The sequence below is a fragment of the Prionailurus viverrinus genome, chromosome C1, assembly GCF_022837055.1.
Source record: "Prionailurus viverrinus isolate Anna chromosome C1, UM_Priviv_1.0, whole genome shotgun sequence".
Classification (NCBI taxonomy): Eukaryota; Metazoa; Chordata; class Mammalia; order Carnivora; family Felidae; genus Prionailurus; species Prionailurus viverrinus.
The window spans coordinates 114729785-114735463 of record NC_062568.1 but is presented as its reverse complement, the minus strand read 5'-3'; the positions used below and the strand labels follow the sequence as shown (position 1 = coordinate 114735463).

The following is a 5679-nucleotide window of genomic DNA, read 5'->3' as shown; positions in this document are numbered from 1 at the left end:
TCCGTAGGCTTTCAAACGTTGCTCCCATTTGTTAGACCCTCTGTGGACAAGCTGGCAGTATCGGCGCACTTCTGAAAGGCCAGCGAAAGTGGATAGAAGGCCAGGACCAAGGGGTGGCAATGTAATGGGGAAGAGTCAGTCCCGTGTAGCCCCGTGGTTCTCAACCCCAGATGCATTAGAATCGCTCAGATTTTGGGGGGCGCCTGGCTGGCTCAGTTGGATGAGCGTCTGACTTCGGCTCAGGTCATGATCTCGCAGGTCGTGGGTTCGAGCCCCGCGTCGGGCTCTGTGCTGACAGCTCAGAGCCTGGAGCCTGCTTCGGATTCTGTGTCTCCCTCTCTCTCTCTGCCCCTCCCTCGTTCATGCTCTGTCCTCTCGGTCTCAAAAAATAAATAAACATTAAAGAAAAAATTTAAAAATTAAAAAAAGAATCACTCAGATTTTTATTATTTTATTTTATATTTTATTTTCTTTCCTAGGAGGCTGCATGCCCAATGTGGGGGGAGGGGGGTCAGACTCACGACCCTGAGATCAAGAGTCGCACTCTCCACTGACTGAGCGAGCCAGGCACCCCAGAGTCACTCAGATAGTTTTTTTCTTTTGAGAGAGAGAGAAAGAGAGAGTAGGGGAGGGGCACAGAGAGAACCTCTCCGTGCCCAGCTCAGACCCCAACAAGGAGCCTGACTCGGAGCCCAACGCTGGGCTCGATCTCACAACCAGGAGGTCGTGACCTGAGCCGAAATCAAGAGCTGGACGCTCAGCTGAGTAAGCCACCCAGCCGCCCCTCACTCAGACGTGTTAACGTACCAATGTGGGGCAGCACCACGAGAGACACCTCTGGCAGGATGGGTTGAGCAGCCCTGGAGAGCAAGGTTTTGGTGTCCAACCCGGGCTAGAAATCCCCAGCCCTGACAACAGAGGACCCAGACTCTGAGTCTCCCTCACGTATTTCAGAAAACGGGAACGAATCCTATCTTGCTGGGTGGCTATAGCCTGAAGCCATCCCGTGCAAAGGGACAGGAGTGAGGAAAATTAGAAGGACCCCACTGTGTGGAAGGTGTTTGGTATGGGATCGGTGTCTCTGAATTCTTCTTTGCCTTCTGCTCTCTTTTTTTTTCCTCTGGAAAACACACACACGCGCACACACACACACACACACACACACACACCATGTCAGCCAATGGCTGGGTACACTTAATCCCCTAGGATGTGTTTCTTTCCACTCAATGATTTGCATTGCTTTGTTCAAGTTTGGACAGCTTCCACGTAGCTTCCATTTGTATAGGTTTTCCGTTTGGGAGCATTAAACTATAGGGAGAATCTTTTCAGGGGGTCGGGTCATGGCAGGAGGAAACTGGCTCAGGGAGGACACATTTCTTCTCTCTGTAAGACACACTTTGTGCCTCTACTACCTGTGTGAGGAGATTCTCTGCCAGCCCAACCCCCCCTCTTAAAACAAATTTTTGTTTTAAGTTTATTTATTTATTTTGAGACGGAGACAGCTTGAGCAGGGAGGGGCAGAGAAAGAGAGAGAGAGGGAATCCCAAGCGGGCTCTGCACTGCCAGCACAGAGCCCGACACGGCTCTGTTTGGTATGTTGTGTATTGTGTAATGTCACGAAACCGTGAGATCGTGACCTGAGCCGAAACTGAGAGTCGGACCGGACGCTTCATTGACTGAGCCAACCCAGGCCCCCCAGCCCAACCCTGGTAAGATGCCTCAGTAAGTGTGCAAATAATTCAACGTGGCCCTTCCCAGGGGCCTCCGACACCATTTGCACCCTCATCCCTGAACGCACGACATATGGAAAACTCTGGCAGGGCACTGCGCTAAGAATCGGTAAAGAGCAATAATGGATGCCTTTGGTTCTGGAAGTCACAAAAGCAGAAGTTGGACTCCAGGCTTGGCTTTTCTTTATTTCTCTCGCACTTCACAAGCTGAAGGATGCCATGTGGCGGCCACGGTAGGCTTTGCGGCAGTCCCTCGCTCGGGGAACCGCCGGGCCACCATCCAGCCACCTCCGCTACCAGTCTTATTGGGCGACTGTCTGCCATGGCCGTCGAGAACATTCAGATGGACAACATGGCTGCAGATACGCCCCCCACGCCACCCCCGGCATTAACGGCCCTTCTCGCTTCTTCTCGCCCAGCATTACCCAGCCCTGCAGTCACCAAGGACATGAGCCATTCAAGCATGCAGCTATTTTTACTAGAGTGTGAAGGATTCTCAGTACAAACTATATTTAACAGGAGGTTAAAGTTCACATTACACAATCAGTGGGGCACAGGATTAAATCATTAAACAGCCTGTTCTAGGCTCTTCCTGCTTTTCTCTACAAGCGGGCTTTCAGTCCTGAGCCGCCTTTCAGTTTAGCCTGCAGATGCCTTGAGGTCTTGGTTTTTTTGCAAGAAAGACTTATTCTTTGTCTTTTTCAAAACTTTTTAAATGTTTATTTACTTTTTGAGAGAAAGAAAGAGAGAGAGAGAGAGAGACAGAGCATGAGTGGGGGAGGGGCAGAGAGAGAGGGAGACACAGAATCCGAAGCAGGATTCAGGCTCTGAGCTGTCAGCACAGAGCCTGACGTGGGGCTGGAATCCACAAGCTGCGAGATCACGACCTGAGCCGAAGTCGGACGCTTAACTGACTGAGCCAGCCAGGCGCCCCGAAAGTCTTTTTCTTTTCAGGCCTCCTGTGTCTCAGATGGAGATTTTCTCATGGCATCAGGACCTCTGATTTAGCAGGAACCTGTGAGGGAATGTTAAGTGAAGCCCTTCCAGTGTTGGAAGATCTAGCCTAGAAATTCTGAAAAACACAACCATCCATCTGGAGGCTCAAACTGATGCTCGCTGACAACCATCACTGGCTTTTCAGAGCAAGGTACTGACAAGGGGCTGGGGTCAAGGGTGTTCGTGTCAGAGCAGGAATGAAGAGGAGGGGTCTAAACCGGCTCATCACTAGGAGAGGCACCCGAGAACAGGGTCCTGGGCCTGGTGTGCATTGTGACACGTTGCCCACATGGTCCCTCAGCTGCTGGAGGAGCGGCCTACAAACAGCTTCAGCAGGTGGCCTGGGCAGGAAGGGCCTCCGCTCAAGAGTCACCTCGCTCAAGGTGACACCCCCCTTCCTGGGGCAGCCTGCATGCAGTGACTGGTCAGGGTCGCAGGGTTGCCTTATGAAGGGCTGGCCTGAACTCAGGACAACTGGAAAACAGCATCCCTGCCTCAGAGCCCCCTGGGTGGGGGGTGGGGGGCGGGGGTAGGGTGGTGGTTCATTAGGCCTTCCGTTAAGACTGCCTCCTGGGGCGCCTGGGTGGCTCAGTCGGTTGGGCGTCTGCCTTCGGCTCAGGTCATGATCTCACCGTTTATGAGTTCGGGCCCCACATTGGGCTCTGTGCTGACAGCTCAGAGCCTGGAGCCTGCTTTGGATTCTGTGTCTCCCCCTCTCTCTACTCCTCCCCTGCTCATGCTCTGTGTCTCTCTGTGTCTCAATAATAAATAAACGTTAAAAAAAATTAAAAAAAAAAAAAAAGACTGCCTCCTGCATGGCCTCTGCCTCTGGTACGGGTGCAGGTCTCAAGAGCGCCTCCCAAAACGCTCCCGCCTGCAATCCGGGTCTCAGAGTCTGCTCCCCGGAGAGCCCCACCTGCCTGCAACAAGGACCAGAGAACTTGATAACATTTCTTAACCTATGTGGCATTCCCCGCTCTGCTTTTTTGTTGCCGGTGCCAGCTGCCAGAAAGCTCTTTGGATGCACACGGCAAATGCTCTTGGGCAGACCCAGCAAGTAGCAACGATATCCCTGATGAGAGGATTACAGAGGCAGGATGTCACTCCCTATCCCAGACCAATGCAGTGAGGACCCGTATTTCATTTTATTTTTTAAGGTTTATTTATTTTGAAAAAGAGAGAGCGAGTAAAACAGAGTGCAAGCAGGGGAGCGGCAGCGAGGGAGAGAGAGAATCCCAAGCAGGCTCCGCGCTGTCCCGTCGGCGGGGAGCCTCACTTAGGCTCGACCTCACGGACCGTGAGATGGTGACCTGAGCCAAAATCAAGAGTCGGACGCTCAACCGCCTGAGCCACCCAGACGCCCCGAGAACCTGTATTTTAACAAGATCCCCAGATGATTCATATGTGTGTTAACGTTTGGTAAGCACGAGATGATTGGATGAGAAACGGCTGAGCGGGAACGTTTACCGGTCGCAAGGAAGTATCCTGCCCCCTTGTTTGCTGCGTAATAGGAGTCATCTGTTTTTAGCTCTCAAGTTATTTTTTCCTACGGAGAGGACTTTAAAAACCCATTATTTTGCCCCAGTCCGATCGCAGGCGAAAGGGCGGAAGACGGAGGCAGATGGTCAGGCAGCAGATAGCTCCGGTTAGGGAACCTGGCTGCCACATTAAGCAAACCAGGGAAAAGTGTGGACGTAGAGTCCGAACGCAAAGTCAGGGGCAGCAGGTTCTTGGAGCGTAGAGGATGCGATGCGACAGATGAACTTGGAGCTTGCCCAAATGACCCCACGGAAGCTGGTAGAAGACAGCCCCCCGGGGGCAGGCACACACACAGGCAAAGGGATGCACTCCCACCCGTCCTCTTAGCCAGGCTGTCTGAGGATTTTCAGCAGTCCTTCACTGACAAGGGACCGACTTATACTAAAAGGACAAGAGTTTGTGGTAGGGACAACGAGACGTTTCCAAGGCATCCTTCCTAGGAAGGATCCAGTCATTCTCAGCGGGTCCTTCCGTGGCTCATGAACTGCTGCAGTAAGCCGTCTGTCTGGATTTCTTTACAGATAGACCTGTAGGCCGGGTTGACCTGTAACTGTGTCTTCTAGCAAAAGTCCTAGAGAGCAGCACAGGACAGGTGAGTGGTGCTCATACAGAGTGACGCTGAGCCACGACTGATTCGCGTCTGGCTGTGGCCTGTTCTCTTTCAAGGGCAGCATGGGGAGGGGAGCTGCCGTGTGACCAGGACCCCCAAGGGAAGTGTGAGCGTCAGCAGATATCCAGGGGAGACGCGGGGGGTCCCGGTCCTCGATGAAATGTGTCTCCCACTCAGCGCAGCTACAGACCCAGAGCAGAGCACAATGGAGCAGCTGTGGGCACTTCTGAGAAGCGGCAGCGGGCAGATTGGGGAGGGAGACCAGAAATCCAAGTGCCACTGAACCAGCAGTGAGTTTCCCACTTGTTTGACAGTGTATCCGCAGTCTGGATTGGGGGCAGCCCCGAATTTGGAAGTGCACACGTGTGGATAGAAAGATCTCCCTCTAGTTCCGGCTCAAGGTGAAGTTAACACAGGGGGGCTGTTCTTTATCCCTCCTTTTGCCATTCTCTCACAGGGGGCCCCCAGGCGATCAGAGCAGTGGCAGTGACAGCGGGGACAGGGCCCCTTTCCTCTCTGTTGGGAGGAGTTGTTTCTCCGAAGAATGGGGGCGACCCATTCCTTTTTTTCTCTCTGTTTCCCACCACTTGGCCCTGAATGTGGACACATGTATGGGAGGTGAACAGCACAGTAGGATAAATAGAGCACTAGCTCTCCGTCCAGAGGACGGCCAAGGGGAGCCAGAGTGCCAGAAAGTGCGAGGGAGGTGGCGAAAAGGGACGAACTTGGGCAAACGGCCCCACCAAGCTGTTCAGAAACTCCTGGGCTCAACCCTGTGCTGTGCATTGGATCTGCCCCTAAACA

The 5679-nt window shown here is 53.1% G+C and overlaps 1 non-coding gene across 1 annotated transcript; it reads left to right on the top strand.

The window, feature by feature from the left end:
- Positions 1–201: 201 nt before the first annotated feature.
- Positions 202–286, top strand: TRNAR-UCG (transfer RNA arginine (anticodon UCG)). Its single transcript has one exon. It is a non-coding gene; the product is annotated as a tRNA-Arg (tRNA).
- The last annotated feature ends 5393 nt before the right edge of the window (positions 287–5679 follow it).